The 24620-nt window shown below is 36.9% G+C and overlaps 1 protein-coding gene across 5 annotated transcripts in view; it reads right to left on the bottom strand.

Annotated features, from left to right (window-relative positions):
* LOC5565721 overlaps positions 1 to 21046 on the bottom strand; it is a 75059-nt gene extending 54013 nt beyond the window's left edge. The window contains exon 1 of one of the 5 annotated variants that reach the window (XM_021849472.1): positions 20918 to 21046. The gene's annotated coding sequence lies outside the window, so the exon portion shown is untranslated. Of the gene's footprint in view, positions 1 to 20813 lie in introns of all 5 variants that reach the window. The other 4 variants (XM_021849470.1, XM_021849468.1, XM_021849469.1 and 1 more) reach the window with 4 other exon arrangements.
* Between the last annotated feature and the right edge of the window lie 3574 nt (positions 21047 to 24620).

Raw genomic sequence — 24620 nt, 5'->3', positions numbered from 1 at the left:
GAAACATAATAAACGAATCTTCTAGCAATGGTTTTTATTTCTAAATCTTGTGTCTATTCTATGACTGAACTAGGGGAACTTACGTATTCTCGGCAGTCTAAGCCGGTGCCGAGTTTCTTTTGTAAGTTTCTCGGGCATCAGCACCCAAATGCGCTGCTCAATCCTCTATCGATTCTCACTGATAGTCTTGTTAAAAACTTTTTGGAAACGTTTTTACAACGTTTCGAACATCTCTTGTCAGTGTGTCTATTGTCGGCAGCCTCATTCTCTTCGGCAGTTTTCCCATATTTATACTTTCATTGGCCACATTGGAACTGGTTCAGGATTGTGGTTCCATGATGCCATGTTTGATATTTTAGAAACCATACTTCAATGGCTACGTTCTAGAATATGGTTCCACGGGGTCATATGTGATATAACTTCAAAACTATATTATGTAACACACGCAATGACATGAGTTTATTGGAACGCCTGAACAATTTTTACTTTTAATGGTCACAGTGGAACAGGTTCCGGGTTATGGTTCCATGGTGTCGAAACCGGTTCCAATGTGGCCATTGAAAGTATAAAGTGTTATTTGGCGTTCCAATGAACATATTTCAATGCGTAGATGTGTCGCATGGTATAGTTTCTGCGTAACATCTAACATGACACCATGGAATCATAATCCGGAACATCCGGAACCGGTTCCAATGTGGCCAATGAAAGTATAAAATGTTATTTGGCATGTATCTAAGATAAACAATTGAAATCCAAAAAAAATACCCTCGTGTCCACGCTTTTTGCGTTACCCAGAAATTAGGGAGGGGTCAGCGGGGATGTCCCACCCAAGGATTGTGAGACCAACTAACCGCAATAACTTTAAAATTTGTTTCAAAATAATTGGTCTAGCGTCTTCAATTTGAGGCCATTTGAAAATTGAAGGTACGTCCCAGAATTTTAAGGGTTAGAGAAGAGTAATTTACCGATAAGACCATTTCAGGGCAGATAGCGGTTAAGTGTCTAAAAAGGAACTTTATAGACCTCATTCCTAAAAAATGAAACCAAAATAAGGCTGAACGGGAACCACATTTCGATAAGGATTCCTCAAGAAATCTGAACAGATAACTCTCAAATCGTCTTTCGAAAAGTTCATGTGGTATTGCTTCAACTATTAAATCGAAGATTTCTTCAGGAGTACATTGTACGGTTCCTTCAACAACTTCCAGAAGAATTCCTTAAAAATGTCCATTCGAGGCAGCTTGAAAAGCTCAACCAGAACTTTTTCCAATGATTTTTTTTATTATTATGACCTCAGAAATTTTTCAAAAAGGCTTCTCAACGAATTGTAACAATATTTCACTAGGAGTTTGTCCAAGCAGATGTTAGGGTCAGATTTTATTGATGGGGAAGGGGACAAATGAAATACATGATAAATTCATACAAGAGAGAAGTTTTTCAAATATTTTCGAATCATTTGTGGAATCTTGAGAAAGTCTTAGGTGAGTCCTTAGAGAATCTAATAATGAAATAATTGAAAAATAACTCAATAAAAATTTTCTAGAGGAAATCCCTGGAAAACCTCAACTCTTTGAGGGACTACAAGAATAAGGCTGTAGAATTTTGTGGATTTTATGATTAAACCAAATAAATTACTGCAAAAATAATTCAAAAAATCTTTGAAAGCAATCCTCATTTATGGAGAAATTTGTAAGGAATCCTTGGTTGGATTTTTCATGGGATTCTTGGAAAAAATATTTGAAGATTTTGTGGAATAATCCCTGGAAGATTTTTTGGAGCAAATGTTGGAATATTCAGTGGGTTAATTATTGAAGGATTGGTTTTGAAAACGGCTAAAAGTATTTCTGAAAAATTGCCATGCTAGATGTTCAAAGAGTTCTTGAAATAATTTAACCTACTTCTTTTGAAATAAACCTTTGTAATTTTTCTGTTCATTTCTGTAGAAATATTTTTCGATATCTCAACGTGATACCTATTAAATCAAACAAGAATTTCTTAAACCATTTTCGTTGTAATTCCGTTGTTGGACTGCCGAAGGATTTTCTTGAGCAAATTTTGAAGGAATCCCTCTAAGTATATCTTTAAAAAATAATTTAAAATATTTCAAGGCAAGTTCCTGGGAGAATTGCTAGAGGAATCTCCATAAGAATTCTTGTGAAGAACCCTGAAGAAGTCTCTGTAAGTATAACTCTGAATGGATCTCTAGAAGAATTCCTGTAGATGAAAATCTATGAACCTATGGAGTGGTCGCGTAGTAATCTCTGGAGCTTCAAGGATTTACATAAAAATCATTGCAATGCGAGAAAAGAAAAAGGAGACTTTAGATAGATAAGTTGATTTGAGTAAAAATAGACTTCAGAGACCTTTGTTCACATTTGTTCGCGTTATCGAAGTATGCTTTGATACTTTTCAGAACGTATAAAAAAATATGCACATAATTCATTTCGGCTTGGTTCAGGATATGGCTCATCATTGTGAAGCTTCGTGGCCGTGCGATTAGCGGCGGTGCGGACCGCACCCATCGCACCCCCCTAGTTACGCTACTGACGCCGACCAAAAAATCAGTCAGAGATTTTACAAAAACCCGTCAAAGATGTTTTTTCGTAGATCCGTAAAAGGTTCTCCAGCAGTTCCAGGAAATTCTCCAGATATCCAGACAGAGCGATTTCTCCAATTTCAGAGATTCGTCAAGAAGCTCTTCCAGAGATTCTTCTAGGGATTCCGCCAGTAAATATTTAAAGGGCATCATCCAGAGATTACTCCAGAAAAATCTCTCTAGGGGTTCTTCTAGAGATTCCTCCAGAAACAACTCCAAAAAAAACCTGAACATGGATTTCTCCAGGAATTTTGCCAGATATTCTTTCAGGGATTGCTCTAAAATTTTTTCCAGGAATTTCCCGCCCAAAATTCGTTTAGGGAAACCACTACAGTAATTAAGACATTTCAGCAGTTGTTGAACGGTGAAAATGGAAATGTAGCGGCATTCTAGATTTTACTCTATTACCTTATGTGTCATAAAGTTTTGAGCAACTGCAAGGGACATGAAGATCTTTATTTCGTCGTTGGCTTTACCCATCGATCCACCCGCATCTTCTGAAGGTATGGGAGGAAGAAGAAATGTCTATCAGTTGGTTGGATGGCTTCATGCGACCAATCTACAAAAAAGGGCATATACTGGAGTGCGCCAATTACAGATGGATTACCCTACTGAATTCAGCGTACAAAATACTGTCACGCATCTAGTTTAACAGACTGAGACCGCGCGAGGAGTCCTTCGTTACTAGGCTGGTTTTCGAAAGGACCAGATGTTTACCTAGCGAATCTTAGATAAATTCCGGGAGTATGACTTGCAGACCCACCATCTGTTTATTAATTTCAAGTCGGTGTACGATTCAATGATAAGAAATATGCTGTTGCAGATAATAATGTCTGAACATGGTTTTCCGACGAATCAAATGAGGCTGATGGTACGAAATCAAGTGTTCGGATTGCAGAAGAAGTATCAACCTCATCTGTAACTTTAGACGGATTGAAGCAAGAAGACGCACTTTTGTAGGGTAATTTGGGCAGGCTAGTCGTTGTATGCTCATTTCCAATGAAATGGTGAGGAATATATGTACGGGAAATCATGTATTGCATTATTAATACACTATGCTGCTTATTAATGATGACCATTCCCATAACAATTACAAATTGGCTTCATAAATATTAAAATTGTAAATTGTATCAACAGAACATCTGTGAAACCTACGAATGCAAGAGGATGTACATATCATGAACATACATTAAATGCAATAATAGTGCTCAGAATTGGCATTCATAAAAAGTTTAAAAGTGGCAACATGATAAAATATGTCTAAAATTTAAGCTAAGTTCATTTAAAATCTTAACATGAGTATATAAGGCATAAATCAGGTGATGTCCAAAATACATTATGGTTTTTGTTCAGTTGATATAATTTAGCCATCTGATGAAACACACTGGAATGTTACATGCATGCATACTTGCAGGCGTTTTTCGTGGATCTGATGATATTTGCTTGCATTACATGAAATTATTGATTATCACTAATATACACATCCGATAAGCGAAAAAATGCATAAGTCACATGTAAACTCCAAAAATTTTATGATATGATCGTCTTTTTAAGAAACCATTGCATGGATATTGAGATAACGCCCCTGTCCAAATTATATTCACATGAGGGTGTCCAAAATGTATATTTTGTGTCCGAAATGTATAACAGACAGGTTGCCAAAAAACGCTATTTTGGAAGCTAATACTACAGTTTGTAAGCTTTTGCTCCCCAGAAACTCAAAGTACATTAAGCATGTAAGTAACATTAGGTAATAAAATATTAGTATATAATGCAGTTAATCAATCGCCGTTTCCAGACATATCCTTAGCCTGTCCAAAATACATAATTTACCCTATTTCCTGATCAAGATTGCACTCGAGTGCGCTATCAGGAGAGCTGGCGTGCAGAGAAACAACACAATCATCACACAGTCGCTCGGATAATTTGGAGTCATTTCTAATGAAATCCCAAGTAGAATTGATGGATGACTTCCAGGAGAATTTCATGGAGGAATACCTCCCAGATCTCCCTGCAGGAATTCCTAGAGAATTCCTGTAGAAATTTACCCTCTTATGAGGTGTTCTAAGAAAAACCTTTGGAGGAATCCCAGAAAGAATATTCTAGAAGAATACCTGGAGAAATCGCTGGATGAATTTCTGGAGTAATCTCTGGAGTAATTCCTGAACGATTTTACCACATTATTCGATTACCATCAGTCTGAATACCATCACCTCGTATTCCATAACCTCGCATACTGTTCCTGGAGTCTCTTTAGAAATTTTTGGTTGGATCCCTCTAAATTCCCCTGAAGGAATCCTTAGTAACACTTCTGGAGGAACTCCTAGAGTATTTCAGGACGTATATCTGCAGCTCTATCGGAACTGTTCAGTCCAGAAGAATTGATCAAGCATACCTGGAGGGTAACTCCTCTGGTAAAATCGCTGAAGGGATTACTGTAGAGATTATGCTGAATGACAAGTATGTAGAAGGCTACAAGTGGTAGTAAAAATACGCGTATCTGTCAAAAGATAATACAATTAGGGCGGAAATAAAAAATAAAATACTCAATCTACTTTTAGATTTTATTAGGATTCTGCTGAGAGGGTTTGAATTCGTTAAAGAATCTCTCAGTTAAAGCTAAACAAAAATGAAAATCGGTTTGACGAAAACCTTTCTGACCCAATGACCCTTACTACATAATGTGTCACTTTTTTGTAGCACCACTTCTACAGATTGCTCAAAGCATTTTTTAGTACGAATATGTTCGTTTTTAAGTGCTCATAAGAACACTACGCTGAGTAGCCGGCTATGTCCCAGTGGGGACGTTAAGAATAGTCAGAACATTTCAGAACTATATGTTTTTTTATACAAAGAGCACTATTTTTTAAGGTTGAAGAAGCCTTAAATATCTATCACAACAAATCCATTCCGAACCACTGCGCACCGCCGGCCGAGAAGAAACGAAACTTTTATTTTTAAAACAACAACTCTAGGCCACCACAGCACCGCCAGCCGGCCGCGTCATCTTCGAGCGGCGCGTGTGTATTGGCCCATCAAAAAAATTTGCATTCCGGATCCTGGTTTGATGCAGTTTTTCGTTGGTCAGCACTCAGCAGCAGATGCATATCATCCACTGCATGCACAAACACATACAGCAAACTCTTTGATGCCAAAGTAATAAATAGTTGGGCAGCTGCACTAAGAGAAAATTCGGAAACATTTCAATCGTGAACCGCCAGGGAACGAAATCTTTGATGGCATGTACAGGAGGAAGGAAGCGTGAATGCGACATAAAATAGTGAAAGAAAATTCGTCGTTCAAAGTAGGTTTTATAAAGTATGAGTCATGTTCACAGATTGAGGCAAAATTATTAATATCTACATCGAGGCGTTTTAAAAAGTTTCAAAAATCCTTCGTCCCATATCTTTCTTACCATCCTTACCATACAAATATTGTTTTGTGGAATTTTAGGCCTTCTAGGTGAACAATTGAAGGTGGCCCAAAGACGATGTAGGTTTATATGGAAATTACTATGGAGAAATTTTGAAAAATGTTCCAGACACGTAAGTACTGGAATGTAAGTACAAAATTATCATCCCTTAGTAAAAACTCATTTTTCAAACCATAATTAAGAAATTTTTAACATGTATAGCATAAACCAACATCCATATTTGAAATAATTTGATTCAAAGTTAGTAAAAGAATGATTTTACCTTTATTCCGTTAAAAAATAAGGTCATTAGCAATAATTGGTCAATAATTTGGGGCAAAATTATAAATTCTCGCTCCAGTCCACTTTTTTGGATTCCTTGGGTCTCATAACAACTGTGTGAAATTCTAGCTCGATTGGTGAAATTATGATTTAGCGCCAGCCAGGGATTTATTATAAGAATACTTTTACACAGAAAGATCGCCAGAGGTCACATATTGACCTACATTAAAAAATCCAATCACAGGCCTTGAGAGGATCTCAAAAAAATTCATCACTTCTGGAAAAAAAGGTATACAATGAAAACCGATTGGCAAGGTGACGAAGATTAGAACGAATAACAATAAAAATAAAATGGCGCAAAATTTCCGGATAATTAAGGCTTAATAACTTTGTTCACAAGTTCGGATTACTTTGCGGTCTTCTGGTATGTTCTTCATTTTAAGACTACCTATCGAGCTCTGCACACTTAAAAAAAATTACGGATTACGGTGAAATTTCACCGTAATCTCAACAGCTGAAGCTTCGGTGGAAAATCACCGAAGAATCTGTAAAATCTTTGAACGAGATCATAAAGAAAAATAAGAAAATGGCTCAGACCGGGGATCGAACTCCCGACCTACCGATAAGGAAGTAGGCTTGCTACTACTAAGCCATCTTACACTGCTTGTTAATGATGTGCAAAAACTGCAACAAAAGGAAGCTCATGCCTGCCAGAGCGACTGTCACACGATTTCACAGAAGTTCGGTGAAAATAATGCTGTTACCGAACTGTTCGTTAGTATTTCACAGGGTTACAGTAAAATTGTTTGTTTCACGGATTTTTTCCGGTAAAATAATAGATTTCTCGGATTTTCTCCGGTAAAATAGTTGATTTCACGGATTTTGTCGGTAAAATAGTAGATTTCACAGGAAAATCTGTAATTTTGTTGTTTACAGTTCAATTTCGGTGATTTATTTCACAGGATACTGCGATATATTTTAAGTGTGTGTGATTAGATTTTTGTAGAGGTCAATGAATGAAGTAAGTTTTCCCATATTATAGACATTTAAACTATTTCACCGACCTCAGCAAAACGATTCACCGAGAACCCAACAGCTGAGATTTGGTATTTTTTTACCGAATCTATGTGCTTATTCTTCCGATATGTCGACGAATCAAATTTTTACTGAGATCTAGCGAACGTTACCAAGATTCAGTAAACATTTACTGAAATCTCGATTGAAAAGATGGCATTAAATCTTAGTTTCACCGAAGGAGCTTAAATTTTGCAAGCACACTCATAGTTTTAACTTAATTGTTAAAATTATCTCTTGTTTACATTTTACAGCACTATTAAAGTTACTCAACTAGGGTTGTCATGTCTATTACGGCTTAAACCAGCCGACGGTGTTTTTAAAATACCTGAAGGTCGTAGACACAAAAGTCAATTTGGACAAATTTAGTAAAATTGTTAAAAAAAATAGAATCGTTGAGGTGGGCTTCGATCCCACGATACCCAATACGATTCTGCAGCTAAATCGGCCAACCTGAAACCAAAGTCCGTCACGACCCCATGTTCTCCTTCACAAACCTACACCTCTTTCGGCTATCTGAGATGCCTAATTCGACTCTCCTAAGCGTGCCTACGAACAACAGTGAGAGATTTTATTTTTAGCGTCGCACTGTTGTCTTGTTTGTACCAATAAGATGGTTGAGAAAAATTGAGCGGCGATCTCTCTCTCTCGATATGATGAGATACGACCACGTCGAAAGCCAAACCCATACTTACCATCTTATTGAGCCAACGTTGGCTTATGAATAGTGTAGTTGACTTGTAATCGGGAGATACAAACGCGAGCGTTTTGGGGGTTTGGCATCTAAGTCCGAAAGATACATGGATTTGCGAAAAGAGACGTGTTAATAGTTAGTACCGTCGTTGGGGGTGACAATGGGTCAAAAAGGAATGTGTACGAATTATTTATTGAATAACTATCGCAATTTAACTCCAATAAACTTCAAATTTGGTGTGTATGTACTTTGATGATACATTAACAACTGTTCAAAGCATTAAAAAAAAATATTTATTCCCCATAGAGGGGGTGACATTGGGTCACTGTAATTGAAATAGCTTGTTTTTGATAATATGATTGCAAAACCATTCACAGCTGAAGAATATTGATGGAATACGATGCAAACAAGATGAAAAGATATCTAAGATGTTTCACAAGTATGGTAAACCCACTTAAAAGAACGATTATACCAAAACATTGAAGAGCTATGAGAAAAAATATGTAAACACAACATTCATCGTCAAGTTTACATAAATTTTCTATTTTTTCCCTCAAATTGTCTTCAAAGTCTCATCCCCATTGCCATGAAGCCTATTCAGTTTCCTCAAAGGTGTACTGAAACAGTGATTATTTTAATTCTTCGCAAATAGTTAAATTTCGGAGCGACATTCCACGATCAATACATTTCACGCAGATGTTGACGTCATTATCACGATATTTCAGTGTTCCTACTCATATGTACTTCCAGGAGATGTTTCTGTAATATGAAAACACTGATAAATAATGAAACTAGAAAAAAAAACAATCCATTTGATAAAATTTTACGATGTTGCTGCGCATGAAACACAGTTGCTGGATTGAGAAGTTGTCAAAATGCGTTGCATTGTTATTCAATGTACGGAATCCTCAAGTAGTCTAGTTTGATGTTTCAGAGATGCTGTATTTAAAAAGAATAAACACATCTTAATGAAAAAGAGAACTACCGGCACCGTAAAATGTCAAAAAAGTGGACTTGCAATTTCATTTACTGTCGTTCTTGCTTGACCCAATCTCACCCCCATTTTTGATGTTTTAGACACCGTACCGAAAAAAATAAAATTTTTGTTGAAAAATCAAATAGATTCCGGAAAATACGTGTGAAGTGTAATGAAAAGACTTTAAACCTTCTACTAATATAACGGTAGAGGTTAAAGTTCATGCGTGATACTTTGCACAGGAGAAATTTAATGTTGTAAATTTTATCTAATTTCAACATACAAGTTTATTGATATAGTAACCAAAAACTACTATTTCTAAAAATGTATATTGTGATGAATTATGTGTAATAATATGCTCCCTAACATATGAATTATTATTTTAGTAATATCACCGTTATTAGCTGAAATATTTCATAAATCATATTTTTCCGTTTTGACCCAATCTCACCCCCCAGACCCATTGTCACCCCCATCGACGGTACACCCGATTCTGTTTTTGCACGCATTTTTTTACACGGCCGTGCAAAATAAGTTTCCATGTATTTTTTTTTTTTTTCACCAAAACCTTATTTTTGCATGAAACGTCGAGAAATGGTGTTACTTTTTTTGCACGGTTTTCGAATTTTTTAACTGATAACTTTTTTTTGCACGGTACGCATCCCCCGTGCAAAAACAGAATCGGGTGTACTCGGATTCAGTTTGGCTTTCAATTCCGCAAAACCATAAGGTGGACGAGAACAGCTTTCCCGGGAAGCTCACAAGAGCAACGATGGACGGTGTGCAAAACTGCGTGAAGATCTCGGGCGAACACTCCAGTTCGTTCGAGTCTCGGCGGGGACTACGACAGGGCGATGGACTTTCGTGCCAGTCGAGGCACGATTTTCACGAGATCCGGACAATTTGTTTGATTCACGGACGACATGGATATTATTAGGAGAAAATTTGAAACGGTGGCAGATTTGTTCACCCGCCTAAAACGCGAAGCAACAAGAGTCGGGCTAATGGTGAATGCGTCGAAAACAAAGTACATGCTGGTTGGCGGAACTGAGCGCGACAGGACCCGCCTAGGAAGCAGTGTTACGATAGACGAGGTGGTGGACGAGTTCGTCTACCTCGGATCCTTGTTGACGGCTGACAACAATGTTAGTCGGGAAATACGAAGGCGCATCATCAGCGGATGTCGAGCCTACTATGGGCTCCAGAAGAAACTGCGGTCAAGAAAGATTCACCCCCGCACCAAATGTACGATGTACAAAACGCTCATAAGACCGGTAGTCCTCTATGGGCATGAGGCGTGGACTATGCTCGAGGAGGACTTGCAAGCTCTTGGGGTTTTCGAACGCCGAGTGCTAAGGACGATCTTCGGCGGCGTACAGGAGAATGGCGTGTGGCGGCGAAGGATGAACCACGAGCTCGCTCAACTCTACGGCGAACCCAGTATCGTGAAGGTAGTTAAAGCTGGAAGGATACGCTGGGCAGGGCATGTTGCAAGAATGCCGGACAACAACCCTGTAAAGATGGTGTTCGCTACGAATCCGGTCGGAAAAAGAAGGCGTGGAGCGCAGCGAGCTAGGTGGATTGACCAGGTGCACCAGGACCTGGAGAGCGTGGGTCACAGTCGAGGATGGAGAGAAGCGGCCATGAACCGAGTGAATTGGCGAATTATTGTTGGCGAGGCTTTATCAACATAATTGATGTAAAGCCAAATAAGTAAGTATAAGGTGTTCTGTAGTTTAGTTTTTTTTTTCCCTCGTCTGTAGAGCCTTTTTTTGTAATCGAGAGATACAAACCCGAGCGTGTTGGGGGTAGACCTGTGCGTCGCCGCCGATCCATTTCACGTCACGCTGACGCCGATTGATACATCGGCGGCGCGCTATACGCCGATCAATGTCATGCCACCGATTTTGCATTTTCACGCCGATAAATAATGAATATTAAAATAAATACTCCAGATAATATCCAGAAAAAATATGTAAACACAACATTCATCGTCAAGTTTACATAAATTTTCTATTTTTTCCCTCAAATTGTCTTCAAAGTCTCATCCCCATTGCCATGAAGCCTATTCAGTTTCCTCAAAGGTGTACTGAAACAGTGATTATTTTAATTCTTCGCAAATAGTTAAATTTCGGAGCGACATTCCACGATCAATACATTTCACGCAGATGTTGACGTCATTATCACGATATTTCAGTGTTCCTACTCATATGTACTTCCAGGAGATGTTTCTGTAATATGAAAACACTGATAAATAATGAAACTAGAAAAAAAAACAATCCATTTGATAAAATTTTACGATGTTGCTGCGCATGAAACACAGTTGCTGGATTGAGAAGTTGTCAAAATGCGTTGCATTGTTATTCAATGTACGGAATCCTCAAGTAGTCTAGTTTGATGTTTCAGAGATGCTGTATTTAAAAAGAATAAACACATCTTAATGAAAAAGAGAACTACCGGCACCGTAAAATGTCAAAAAAGTGGACTTGCAATTTCATTTACTGTCGTTCTTGCTTGACCCAATCTCACCCCCATTTTTGATGTTTTAGACACCGTACCGAAAAAAATAAAATTTTTGTTGAAAAATCAAATAGATTCCGGAAAATACGTGTGAAGTGTAATGAAAAGACTTTAAACCTTCTACTAATATAACGGTAGAGGTTAAAGTTCATGCGTGATACTTTGCACAGGAGAAATTTAATGTTGTAAATTTTATCTAATTTCAACATACAAGTTTATTGATATAGTAACCAAAAACTACTATTTCTAAAAATGTATATTGTGATGAATTATGTGTAATAATATGCTCCCTAACATATGAATTATTATTTTAGTAATATCACCGTTATTAGCTGAAATATTTCATAAATCATATTTTTCCGTTTTGACCCAATCTCACCCCCCAGACCCATTGTCACCCCCATCGACGGTACACCCGATTCTGTTTTTGCACGCATTTTTTTACACGGCCGTGCAAAATAAGTTTCCATGTATTTTTTTTTTTTTTCACCAAAACCTTATTTTTGCATGAAACGTCGAGAAATGGTGTTACTTTTTTTGCACGGTTTTCGAATTTTTTAACTGATAACTTTTTTTTGCACGGTACGCATCCCCCGTGCAAAAACAGAATCGGGTGTACTCGGATTCAGTTTGGCTTTCAATTCCGCAAAACCATAAGGTGGACGAGAACAGCTTTCCCGGGAAGCTCACAAGAGCAACGATGGACGGTGTGCAAAACTGCGTGAAGATCTCGGGCGAACACTCCAGTTCGTTCGAGTCTCGGCGGGGACTACGACAGGGCGATGGACTTTCGTGCCAGTCGAGGCACGATTTTCACGAGATCCGGACAATTTGTTTGATTCACGGACGACATGGATATTATTAGGAGAAAATTTGAAACGGTGGCAGATTTGTTCACCCGCCTAAAACGCGAAGCAACAAGAGTCGGGCTAATGGTGAATGCGTCGAAAACAAAGTACATGCTGGTTGGCGGAACTGAGCGCGACAGGACCCGCCTAGGAAGCAGTGTTACGATAGACGAGGTGGTGGACGAGTTCGTCTACCTCGGATCCTTGTTGACGGCTGACAACAATGTTAGTCGGGAAATACGAAGGCGCATCATCAGCGGATGTCGAGCCTACTATGGGCTCCAGAAGAAACTGCGGTCAAGAAAGATTCACCCCCGCACCAAATGTACGATGTACAAAACGCTCATAAGACCGGTAGTCCTCTATGGGCATGAGGCGTGGACTATGCTCGAGGAGGACTTGCAAGCTCTTGGGGTTTTCGAACGCCGAGTGCTAAGGACGATCTTCGGCGGCGTACAGGAGAATGGCGTGTGGCGGCGAAGGATGAACCACGAGCTCGCTCAACTCTACGGCGAACCCAGTATCGTGAAGGTAGTTAAAGCTGGAAGGATACGCTGGGCAGGGCATGTTGCAAGAATGCCGGACAACAACCCTGTAAAGATGGTGTTCGCTACGAATCCGGTCGGAAAAAGAAGGCGTGGAGCGCAGCGAGCTAGGTGGATTGACCAGGTGCACCAGGACCTGGAGAGCGTGGGTCACAGTCGAGGATGGAGAGAAGCGGCCATGAACCGAGTGAATTGGCGAATTATTGTTGGCGAGGCTTTATCAACATAATTGATGTAAAGCCAAATAAGTAAGTATAAGGTGTTCTGTAGTTTAGTTTTTTTTTTCCCTCGTCTGTAGAGCCTTTTTTTGTAATCGAGAGATACAAACCCGAGCGTGTTGGGGGTAGACCTGTGCGTCGCCGCCGATCCATTTCACGTCACGCTGACGCCGATTGATACATCGGCGGCGCGCTATACGCCGATCAATGTCATGCCACCGATTTTGCATTTTCACGCCGATAAATAATGAATATTAAAATAAATACTCCAGATAATATTTAAGTATTGCCTCAGGGTAAAAACTATCAAGTTGTTTGTCCAAGAAGTGTTCCCGAAATCATCCAGTAAATCCTCCAGGAATTCTTCTACGGATCCCATCGAAAATCATTTCAAATATTCTTTTAAGGCTAAGTAGCCCGTCATTAGTTTTGGCAACAATGATGACCTTTCAGCTTGCATTTCAAAGTGCTAAAACTCAGCCTTGATAGATTATATTGACTTGAAAAAGTATCACTGTACGCGCCAACATGCATAAAGTATGCTGATACTTTTTCAGGTGTGTCAGTGAAGACCCAACTGATTTTCTTTGATTCGAAATCGTGAGATGAATTAGCAAAATTCATCCACGACGCGTACAAATTTCAATGACGGCCTACTTCGCTTTAAGAATACCTTCTGGCGTGTGAAATCATTGAGAAAAAATTCATGGGATTCCTCCAGGATTTTATTTTCAAAGATTTAGTCCTTCAAGCATTCCTCGTGGAATTTCATTCAAGCCATTCTGGTGATTCTACCAAGATTTCCCTCAGCGTTTCCTTCAATGTTTCCCCAAGAATTCCTCAAAGTTTACATTCAGGATTACATCAAGAAATTCTTTTCAATGATTTCTCCTATATGTTACTGTATTGATTCCTTCAGAGATTCTTCATGAATTTCTACAAAAATATTTTCAAGAATTCCTCAGAGCGTTTCTCTATTAACTCAAGGAGTTTCATCAGGTTTTTGGAGGATTCCACAATGCATTCTTTGAGGTATTCATCGTGTGATCGCTTAAGAATTTTTCCGGGCTTCATGATGTCTTTTATCGATTTCTTTAAATGAATTATGCATTGCTTCATGATTATACAATAATTGTTGCCAGAATTTATCCATGCACTTTCGAATGCAAATTTTTCAGGAATTGTTTTAAAACATGAAAGAAAATTTTCCAGGGATTTTTTTTTTTTAATTTCTCTGAGTTTTCTTGTATGCAATTATCCTAGAACTCCTACAGAAATTATTCCATACAGATTCATCCATAATATGCCCAAAGTAAACTTCAATTAATCCATCAAGGGATGCCTTTAGAAACCTCTAAGTGATTTTGTCAAGAGTATTCCATGGATTGTTTTTTTTTTATTCGTTAAGAGAATTTTCTGAAGGGATATGTTCAGGATACTTGATTTTAGGATTTTAGATATATGGACGGAATTTATCCAGATACGCGAATAGGAATTATCAGAAAATTACCATTAGATTCTTTAAGAAGTTTCTTTATTAATCCTAACAACTATTTGTTCGCATCCCTGAACAATATATTGTTCAAGTATACATCTTCAAGAATTCTACCTAGGATTCTTCCTCGATTTTTATCATGAATTCGCCCTTCAAAGATTATTTCAGATTTTTTTAATGGAGTTTTCTTGGATTTTCTTTGAAAAGTGTTTTTGAGACACCTACCTCTTGGATTTCTCATGGTATTTTCTTTAGAGGTCTTTCAAGAAAATTTCTTGAAGAGTTTTTCTAAGAACTGCTCAAAAAATTCTTGTAGAAGTTCTATCTAACGCTTTTTCAAAATGGTTCTTTTTCACCTTCCTAATGTAATGTACCACCTTAAAATGATTAAAATGAACTAGACGAAATAATAACTTACTACACATTGATTCTGTCAAAGGGTCTTATGAGATTTCCTCTAGAAGCACCTAAACAAAATATTCCTACATGTTATTTCTCAATGAATCCTACTTTAGATTATTTCAAGAGTATTTAAAAATAATGTTCAGTGATCCAATTAGGATTTTGTTTGATATTTGTACAAGAATTCCTACAAAGCTTCATAAAATGTTTTTCCATAATTTTTTTCCGAAAATTCTTCCAGTATTTCCTTAAAAATTGTTTTTCACTAAGTCCTCTACGAATGCCTGAGAAGAGTTTTCTATATGATAGTTGTCTGATTTCTCCAGGTTTTTCCATGACTTTTAAAGAATCTTTCTAGAAACTAAGGCTATCCAGAGATTGTTAAAGGAATTTTCCAAACAAAAATTCACAAGTAATTTCTGAAAGGATCCATGCAAGAATACCTCAAATATATTTGGCATGTATTCAACCAGTGAAAACTTCAGGAATGTCAGTGTTCCTTTGGTTTTTATCAAGAGTATTTCCATGAGTTAGTGATTTGCTACCCTCTATGTAAAAGGGTGTCATGCCATTAATATTCATGAAAACTTTTCAAGAAAAATATTTAACTATCAATTTTCCAAATATTTTTTCAGGGTTTGATACAAAAATTCCTTCGGATGAAAACATTCAAGAAACCCTGAAAAATTGAGAATTCTTACACGGATTTTTCTTCGAATACGTATGTTACGTTAGTATAACAGGAACAACTAGGGTAGGTGTACCAATTATGGATGCAATATGTCAACAGTAGTGATAAAAATCAAGTTTTTACCACGTTTCTAAAACGTAAGCATGACTTGTTGGTGTCTAGTTTAAAACCTTGCGAATCTGTTGATTTAAACAGTTTTAGTACTAAATTGACTTTGAGCTGCTAAAAATTGATTTTAAAAAGCGTTGTCTTTGTACCAATTATGGCAATAGCGTTCCTAGCATTCGACATAAAAGTGTACCAATTATGGACTATCGAATATTTGCACGAAATGAATTCAAACGCCATCCAGAGCGAATGATAATACAACGCTAATATGTAATGAAGTGATTGCTCATAAAACTTTCCAAAAATTTAGTGTTAAATAGATTTTATATCAATTTATTGCAATGGGTTCATGGGAGAAAATTAATTTTCGAAAAGGAGTCGAAATGTAGTGTAAATGCAAATTATGATACAAAACAGCATTAATGATCTCACATTACCTTTCCAGTGCCTAATTTTAACAAAAAAAGAGGGAAAATTCAAAAATCGAGTGTCGCTGAAAACCCTTCTATACCATGAAATTAGCATCTTCCGCTTGCGAACGTTTTCGAACGTGTGATTGAAAAATCTTAGTAATTGGGTACAAAACACGCAGATAATGCTTTACCAAACCGTCCCGTCGTGGAAGTAACCTGTGAAATAGCTTTCCTTTTTTTATTTCACTGATCAAAAAATGTAAACAAACCGCCTCCAGAGTATTGCCATAATTGGGCTCTCATACACTCTTTGTACCATTTATCGACATAGTGGAAATAACACGATTTCCCACTTAAAACAGAAGATTTGTTTGCACACCAGCTACATTTATTCATTTGTTCTCACTAGGCATCATACAATCATCGGTTGAAGCAGTTTTTCCGGATGAAAACATACATTTCGTAACGGGTGTCCCTTAGCAAACTGCTAAGAAGGTGACATGAATGTGAGGTAAAATTTTCAAATGTTCATTTTCCGAAGCTTATTGCACACATATTTTTTTCAAGGTTTAGTTACCATCAAAAACAAATAGTTTTATCATTTCTGTGAATATTAGCCGTTACATTCTAGTGAAAGATTAATAAAAATCTCTTTTTGTTCCCACTATTGCCATAATTGGTGCTATAGCCATAATTGGTACTTCTACCCTACATGACAACAATTTCAATTGTTTAAGCACAGTCGTCTCGCCGCTATGGATCAATGTTTAATGAAACACAGAATTATTTATCATATAGTTTTAGAATAAAGATTCTGTTGTTGTTTTTTTTCGGAGAGCTTATTGTTCTCACAGCTACATCAATGAATTTTATCATAATGTTTTTTAAGTCATGTTAAAGCTACTATGAATTTACATCTTCTTCTTCTTGGCATAACGTCCACACTGGAACAGAGTCTATTTCTCAGCTTAGTGTTCAAAGAACACTTCCACAGTTATTAACTGAGAGCGATCTTTGCCAAAGTTGCCATTTTTGCATTCATATAACGTGTGGTAGGTACGATGATACTCTATGCCCAGGGAAGTCAAAGAAATTTTCATTAAGAAAAGATCCTGGACCGACCGGGAAACGAACCTAGACACCGTCAGCATGGCTATGCTTTGTAGCCGTGGACTCCTACCCCTCTGCTAAGGAAGTGTCCTTAATGTTGTATTATTTCAATCCGATAGAACAGGCAAACAGATACAACTTTATTGTCCATCTCACGCCTTAACAGCCCTTCAAAATAAACGTGGCATTGACTGAAATAGCATGTGCAAATAGGTAGCAATCAGCAAATAGATAATTCCAGATATAGAATATATAAATTATAACTTGTAAGTGTACTATTACACTTTTTTCCATTTCCATTTCAATAAATAATTGTAATCAATTGAAAAATTGGAGTGTTTCTTTATTCTGTAAAATAACGATATCTTCAAGTTTTACTCTGAATTCAACAGCTAAATCTGGATTCAACAGTTGAATCACATTTGATGCTAGGCGACACCAGATCAAGCACGGTATGTTGTTTTGTATCACATATTTGCAAATTACCACTATTGCTTTCGAAAAATGATTATGGCAAAACTAAGCAATTATGTGTAATCTTTCGCTGCAAACAGGAAGAACAATTATTAACTCTGACTAATACTCTTGAATCAGTTTCTTCAAACATTATTCCATACAAGCGTTTATTTTGGCAGTCCAGAATCTTTCCGACAACCTTTCTTTAACTTGCTGTACTACTAGCTAATTTCATAAGTGATCACCATTGGGAATTACCCTTGTGATACTGAAGATTTTTACGACGGAACATACAACTGGCATTAAAACAATGAATACTCAAGAATTTCAGTGCAAGTTAAGAAGCTGAGAAGCAGGTCCTGTCTCAATTGGGACGTAACGCCAGAAAGAAGAAAACTCATCCGTATCAAATCAGCTTTGCAGATACTCTTAGACATTCTTCGATAGCAGATGTTGAAAACAAGTGAGAAACAGTACCAGTAGAACCAGTAGATATTGTAAATATTATCATCAGAGTAATTTCAAATTCATAGTGCAACCAATAAGCTTGGAAACATTTATTTGTAACTATAACGGAGATGTGTGATCAAGTATCTTCTTCTTCTTTGTGGCGTTACGTCCCAACTGGGACAAAGCCTGCTTCTCAGATTAGTGTTCTTATGAGCACTCCCACAGTTATTAACTGAGAGCTTTCTTTGCCGATTAACCATTTTTGCATGTGTATATCGTATGGCAGGTAAGAATATACTCTATGCCCTGGGAATCGAGAAAAAATCTATTACGAAAAGATCCTCGACCAGCGGGATTCGAACCCACGACCCTCAGCATGGTCATGCTAAATAGCTGCGCGTTTACCGCTACCGCTAGTATGGATATATTAAAAACATTTTATTTGAATAATAAGTTAATCCACGCATAGAAATTGATGCCCACGACTTCAGTATGTTGTGATTATCAATATGCATTACAGTACACTCTTCGAGCCATATGAGGCTTTATGGAAAGGAAATGTGAAAGTTTCAAAAGTATTGGGTTAGTATAGACTGTAGTATATTTGGTAGATCATAAGGACCTGAATTCCAGGACGATTTGGATGACTTTCAATATTCAATTTCGTGTCAAAATATGTGAACATGTCTTTCAAGGCTTAGTGAGTGCTGTAAACTAACAAACGTAGACATTGATTGCTAAAAATTAACTTTGTTGATTATGGCAAAATTCCAGAATATTTTGGAGGCCTTAGTCTTGCTCTAGGTTATTTTTTTTAATATCCTGAGCCTTCCTTAACTTATTACAAATAACGGGTCTGTTCACATTTTGTATGACAACATTTCGTTTCCATATGATAAAAGGAAGTTTATGTGATTTTTGCCCTACCCGACCCAGAGATGTTATGGAATAACTTCATCCATAATAATTGCTTATGAAACTACAACTAATAGTGAAGCAATCCTCAAAATTTTATTGAAAAATGTGGAGTTATGCTCAAATACGAGCAATTTGATTTTTGTATGTCAGCCCTGTAGCCTATGGGTTGAAGGACAATTACAGCAGAAAAAAATCTTTTATACCGTAAAACAAATCATATATATGAACTGATTCCATAGAGCGTATGAAATTTTGATGAAATATGCATATTCTCAGTGAATATGGTGTCCATATCGCCACGTATATTCAGTATGCCCTCAATCTCCATGAATGAGGTTTGAAAGAGCCCTGCATAAGAGGTAATATACCACAAATAATATCTCACGCGTATTCTAAAAACAACAAACTGATAATTAGATCAGGTATTGTAATTCCTCAATAATACATCATGTATTTTCATCATTTTTCAATAGTAGTTCAATACCTCAGGCAGTCCTCAATAACTTTCGAATACCTCAATAATTGTTTCAAATAATAATTTCAATACCACAATAATACCAAATTGAGATATCGACTTCTAAACAATAATATGGTATTCATAGATACGTGCCAGTTATTTGTTCCTGCTCGGGTTGTGTTAGCACATGAAATTAGATGCCTTTGGATTTCAAGCACTGAAAACCGGATATACATTAAATAATTGCGGCATTTACAATAACACATATTATAATAAAAATTGTTTAACCTGGTCTTAAACGAGTTAACAAGAGACAAATTTTTTAAAATACCTGTATCTTTGTATTGTTTATATCCTAAATAAAATAAATAAATCCGATTGGTCGTTGCGCTAATGCACAGGTTGAATTAACGACCCACGTCGAACTTATGACGTGCAAGAGAAGTTATGGTGGAAAAGCAACAAGTGTGTGTTTTTTTTTGCATTGGATGCGGTACACGGATTACTGAAATAAGAAATCCGTTAGATGATGGGTGTTGCTATGAATTCAGCTCAAAATCATTCCACTTTTAAATTAGATAACTCGAAACTGATTATTCTGAATTAGATGATAGAGACGGAATGACTGAGCGAAACGTTTTCCAAATGCATATTTCCATCTTCGTGAAAACAGTAAAGAATTATGAAACTTCTAAAATAAGATTATCCATTATGAATCAGGTTACATTAATTCATTTCTATTACAAACAACGACTTAAAGTCCAAAAATACAAAATTGCGTCATCGTTGACTAACGTCCTTATTTTTACACTTCATTGCTAGAGCACAACGCTTGCTGCTCACATGCGGCCTGTCAATACAATTCTCCACGAAAATTTATCTCAACGAAAGCAAAAAAAACGTGGCTTGCACTTTATATCTTGTTTGCGATCGCAGCACAGTAAAGTAAGTAATCTCAAAGACACTCTTCCTTGCGCTGAACGTTGCAAGTGCCCACCCCCACAGTCCGTTTCTTCCGAACACAAATAAGCAGAGCCACGCTTTAATTTTCCACGCTCCGCTGAGCGCCACAAGTAGTTGTCCAGCTGAACTCAGCCAGACAGAAAACACAGATCATAAAGCGATATCCTCCAGTGAAGAAAGCGCACACACAAACACACGTGTTCCAGCGGCAAAGCACGCGCCAAAAATTCGGAACTACAGGAACTAAAGGTACGCGCCGACGGGTCTCACTTCCAGCAAGCCAACCAACCAAAGTCAGGTAACTATCGAGCAAAACGAGCGCGCGCGGAAAAAAACGTTGCCGCTTCAATCGGACTCGAACGGAGGAAAACGACTGGCCCAAACGGGTCCCAACTGGGAGATGGAAACACTCGAACTGAACGACGGAGAAACGGTTTCCGTCACCCACCGCTGCCGTTGCCGCCATCCAGCCCTAGTGCCATATGGTTTTCCGAGGCGAGTTTTCGTTCTCTCGCTAACCGAGAAGGGTTCGTCCGCTTCTCACGCGATAGACCGGTTCGATGTTTTTTTTACTATGAGTAAAAATATCACATTCATCGCCCTTTTTTGCAATTTCTCTGGTATCCGTTCAAATAAACAATTGAATTTGAATTCTACAGAAACTCTCACTAGGATTTTTATTTTAATTATCGGACAATTTATGCCAAAGTTCCTCTGATTTGTATTTATTTTTAACCACAAATATTTTTTGTCAATAGACGCCAATGGTTTCCGTTTATTTGATACACTTCAATCTCTTTTTACGACCGTTCCTTTTTATTTATTTATTTATTTATTTATTTATTTATTTATTTATTTATTTATTTATTTATTGGTCAACAGGTAAAACATTACCCCAATGACCCTTGTTTCTTAAACAAAATACAAACACTAAAATATTCAAACCAAGATTACAAAAATTAGCACAAAACTCGACGGTAACTAGACTTATTTGTTTACGACGGTTGTTTACAACCGAAATTCAGAACAACTCACGCATAACTTACGATCTCGCCCTAAAAACCATTAAAAACCGTGTAAGGAGTGTATCGAAAAATAGTCGCAAACATTCAAAACAGTCTCAAAAATATTAGGTTGAATCTACAAACATTTTTTTTTTTTTGATAAGAAATACTTAACAATGTATTTAAAAATTATGATGCAGTGATATTGTTTCAATTAAGTGGCATTTTGTATGATAATTTTTCAAATTACTAACAGATGACGATGAAAATCTTGCAAACCTCTAAAAAATTGATATGTTAAAAATGTGTAAAAATTTTAAGAAAAAAATGTTTTTGTTTATGCTAATATATTATGTGCCACAACTCTCATGACATAGTGTAAAAAATATATAGAAAAATACATTATCAAGCATTTGAGAGCAAATACAAAAATCAATTAAAAGTCAAAAAAGTTTTTTAAGGACATCGTTTTTTTATATTTTTCTTTCTACACGATAATGGTAATATCGAACGATTGGAACGAAAAACATTTTTTTATTGGAAACGTTTCTTTGCATATTTATGATGCAACGTAAGCAAAAAATGGTACTCTATATTATCACCGCTGAATATGACAAGTATCAAAAGTTTATTATAAAAAAGTGATTTTCTAAAACCGACCTTATTCGAATTATTGAGTTTTCTTAGAGCAATAATTTATTTTTTTGAAATCCCTTTTACGTACTGTATGAAGTAATCATATTTTCCGATAGAATAAGCTTTTCATCCTATTTTGTTTGATATAATTTTTGTTCAATGCAAATCATCGAATCTTCAGAAGACACTCAAAAAATGTAATTTTGTGCAAGATTTTATTTTCTATGCTTAATAAACCTTGTTGTATTTATATTAAAACTGCATATTATTCATTTTTTTTAATTGCTTCAATATTTTATGACATGATGAACATTTGCGAGAAAAAAGCTTTAAAAAGACAAACTGTGCTCTGAGATATACCGTTTTGAATGTTTGCGACTACTTTTAGATACACGCGTTATGTAGCACGTTGTTTTTGAGCAAGTAAAGGGACAAAGATAAAAACTATCACCACTGGAAAATAGACGACGGTCTTCTCTTCATCGTAGTATTGATAAATTACGCGTAAATCCATTCCTTTGCTCAGTAACAACACGCTATACTCTTGGTTACCAATGGCTTTAGGGCGAGATTATAAATTAAGCGAGAACTGTTTTAATAGTTGATCAAAACTTAGCAAGTTAACATATTAGACGGTCAAATTTCTCCACTAGGCAGCGCTAGTGGGCTTCAAAACTTTGTTCATCTGATATCTTAGGATCCTGACTACTTAGAAAGATTGCGTCTTCGGCAAAGTTGTTCAGTAGCTAAAGATATATCATTATTTTAGCCAAGAGATTCGAGATTACGCCACCAAGCAGCATTTCTGAGCATAACACTTTTGTTTTGCGAATATGTCAGTATCCTGACTACTTAGAAAGGTGACACCTTCGGCAAACTAGTTCAGAAAGTCAACAGTCATCATTGTTCGAGCCATGAAATTCAAAATTTTGCTAGCGGCGCACACCAGTGAGTAAGAATCTTTTGTTTTGCAGATTTCTCCAATTTCTTTCTTGACCATTTAGAAACATGGGTTTTTTGGTAAAGTTGTTCAGTAGCTCATTTTTTGTCATTATTTTGGGCATGTAATTTGAAATGTTGCCATTAGATGGCACTACCCAACTAACAATTTTAGCGCTATAAGCCAAATTAATTTGCTTTCTGCTGTATAACAGTTTTATTGAAGCATCGAACGCTGCAAAAAACGAAACCTGTCAAAAATAGAACGATTAGCGTTAATACAGCTATAACGTAAACCTTTCGCAGCTACCAATCTTAGCTGACTATATTTCGTCTTTTATCGTTTTTGTTGCTTTTACAAAGTTGTAACTCAACACCTTAACCCTTTGGGGCCTGATTTTTTCCAAGAACTATTATACAGTTTTTTGAACGCCTTTCAATAGTTTTGGTGCTCAAAATTCTAAACATAACAAGAAATGATGACAAATATTTTTTTTGGGAGGTGCTAGGTCTTCCAAACTGCTTTTGAGTTCATAACTTGAAGTCTATGCTTGTAATAACAACCTTGTTCATCAGACAAGGTGATGAACTGTAATCTACCGTATATTCTGAACCTTCTGAACGTTCAGCAAATATTATCAGATCATTTCGAATGTTCTAGATTATCTAACTTGTCGGGATGTTCAGTACATAAGATCTACAACGCGATGAGAGTCAGGATTTAGTGGTAATAAATGAATAACCACGAAACGAAGCACTTCCGAAACATGGTGTATTCGACAAAGTTTCCAGTCATAATTAGCGACATCTATTGGGAAGCATCCATAAATTATGTCACGTAAAAATATACTATTATCAACCCCCCTGCTTTTCACATTTTGTTTGAGAAAAATTTGTGAAAACGTCAGTAGAGTCTTAATGCGTAAACGAGTAGAAACACGTTTTGAATATATGTGTTTGTCGACGAATCTTCTTCTTTTTTCTTGGCATATCGTTCCCACTGGGAGGAAGCTGGCTTCTCAGCTTAGTGTTAGTTTAGCACTTCCACATTTATTACCTGAGATCTTTCTCAGCTAATGACCTTTTTGCATGGATATATCGTGTGGCAGGCATGCGCCCATACTCTGTGCCCAAGGAAGTCAAGACTCTTTCCTTTACGAAAAGATCCGGTAATCGTCATACAAATCTCGAGCTCTACTTCTTTTTTGCAATCGTGCAACACGACTATCCGTGTAGAGGCGTCACTACTGTACTGTCACAGACAAGCAGACGTAACACTCTTGAGAAGCTCATGGTACATGCGTTTAACGATGAATTTGAACTTCATTTGACCGACGCGATCGTTCCACCAGAGGCCAGTGTTGTGAAAAACTCAATTTCTCACAACTCACGCTTGAGATTGTTCATGCGTGA

Source organism: Aedes aegypti, chromosome 3, assembly GCF_002204515.2.
Source record: "Aedes aegypti strain LVP_AGWG chromosome 3, AaegL5.0 Primary Assembly, whole genome shotgun sequence".
NCBI classification, from domain to species: Eukaryota; Metazoa; Arthropoda; class Insecta; order Diptera; family Culicidae; genus Aedes; species Aedes aegypti.
This window is presented reverse-complemented; position numbering and strand designations above follow the sequence as displayed.